This window comes from Oncorhynchus clarkii, chromosome 18 (genome assembly GCF_045791955.1).
Source record: "Oncorhynchus clarkii lewisi isolate Uvic-CL-2024 chromosome 18, UVic_Ocla_1.0, whole genome shotgun sequence".
Classification (NCBI taxonomy): domain Eukaryota; kingdom Metazoa; phylum Chordata; class Actinopteri; order Salmoniformes; family Salmonidae; genus Oncorhynchus; species Oncorhynchus clarkii.
In genome coordinates, this window is record NC_092164.1 from 73,442,891 (window position 1) to 73,445,390 (window position 2,500).

Genomic DNA, 2,500 nt, shown 5'->3' on the forward strand with positions numbered 1-2,500 from the left:
CACAGTAAATGACTAGACCTATTACACATGAATCTCTCCCACAGTAAATGACTAGACATGTTGTACATGAATCTCTCCCACAGTAAATGACTAGACCCATTACACATGAACCTCTCCCACAGTAAATAACTAGACCCATTACACATGAATCTCTCCCACAGTAGATGACTAGACTCATTACACATGAATCTCTCCCACAGTAAATAACTAGACCCATTATACATGAATCTCTCCCACAGTAAATGACTAGACCCATTACACATGAGTCTCTCCCACAGTAAATGACTAGACCCATTACACATGAACTTCTCCCACAGTAAATAACTAGACTCATTACACATGAATCTCTCCCACAGTAGATGACTAGACCTATTACACATGAGTCTCTCCCACAGTAGATGACTAGACATGTTGTACATGAATCTCTCCCACAGTAAATAACTAGACTCATTACACAAGAATCTCTCCCACAGTAAATAACTAGACTCATTACACATGAATCTCTCCCACAGTAGATGACTAGACCTATTACACATGAGTCTCTCCCACAGTAGATGACTAGACATGTTGTACATGAATCTCTCCCACAGTAAATGACTAGACTCATTACACATGAATCTCTCCCACAGTAAATAACTAGACTCATTACACATGAATCTCTCCCACAGTAGATGACTAGACCTATTACACATGAATCTCTCCCACAGTAAATGACTAGACATGTTGTACATGAATCTCTCCCACAGTAAATGACTAGACCCATTACACATGAGTCTCTCCCACAGTAAATGACTAGACCCATTACACATGAATCTCTCCCACAGTAAATAACTAGACTCATTACACATGAATCTCTCCCACAGTAGATGACTAGACCTATTACACATGAATCTCTCCCACAGTAAATGACTAGACATGTTGTACATGAATCTCTCCCACAGTAAATGACTAGACCCATTACACATGAATCTCTCCCACAGTAAATGACTAGACATGTTGTACATGAATCTCTCCCACAGTAAATGACTAGACCCATTACACATGAATCTCTCCCACAGTAAATGACTAGACATGTTGTACATTCATCTCTCCCACAGTAAATGACTAGACCCATTACACATGAATCTCTCCCACAGTAAATGACTAGACCTATTACACATGAATCTCTCCCACAGTAGATGACTAGACCCATTACACATGAATCTCTCCCACAGTACATGACTAGACCCATTACACATGAGACTTTGATATTACCAGGCCGCAACTGATATGGTGAAAACAATGCAGTGGGAGGAGGCAGAGGTACAGAAAGAACCACATCAATACCTTCGCCAGATAAAACTGTTTCAACGATAGCTAACAATCGAGAGGAAACTGACTGAACGACTCATAAACACCACGCCAGCTCACGCTCTCCAAATGGACGTTAGCTGTGAGGAATGAGATGCCCATACATTGACCTCTGTTCATTATACATGTCTGGGGGGGGTTCTATTGACGAGGACATATTGTTCTGTCTCACGATTCCCGAGCATGAAACGGCACGTGACGTTCAGTGTGGCGTGTGGTTATGTTGATGAAGAACAGATTCCATGGGACGGAAGGCAGGCCTCTGTCCTCTTGTTGTGAACGTGTTTCCCTCTGCTATATGGACTCGTTGATACACTGAGAGAAACTGGTGGCAAAAGAGTTGAGAACAGAACTGCTACAGGTAAATTAGATTGTAAACGACATCAAACCCCGTCCACTGTGCTCAGGCCTGTTTACTAAACTATGAGGAGAGTTGGAATCCGTTCTACTTCCCCCCGAGGTCGGGTAGTTATCCAGGGGAAGTGTTGGAAAGATGTTTCACGTTGAGAGATGAACTGTTGTTATTTACAATGGATGTAAAAAAAACATGTTTTTTTGTTTTGTTTTGTTTTAAACAGACTTGATTAACTTTCTGTATAACGAAAAGAACATTTGCAAAGAGATATATTTTGGGAAACTGAATGAACTGAACGCAAGCATGGAAGGGAAACACAAAAACATTTCTACAGATGAGGAACCCGAGCGAGAGGATTCCGAGGGAATAGTTTTTATTTGGGAGAGTTTTTCATGCCCCCTTCCCTCGGCTGTGCATGTTTCTAACAGAAAACAGCATCAGTAGGTGTCCCACGCGAGTGATGGCTGCTTCATCACCACGCTTGGAAGAGCCCTTTGGGACCTACTTTCCAATCCGTTTGACTGTGATCCCGGCTCAGTTGACTTTCCGGTACGTGAAATGAAACAGTAATGTAATTTACTTTCAGACTAATTGACTGTCAGACTAATTGACTGTCAGACTAATTGACTGTCAGACTAACTGACTGTCAGACTAATTGACTGTCAGACTAATTGACTTTCAGACTAACTGACTGTCAGACTAATTGACTGTCAGACTAATTGACTGTCAGACTAATTGACTGTCAGACTAATTGAATGTCAGATAAAAGTATGTAAATATGTCATTAAAAGTATG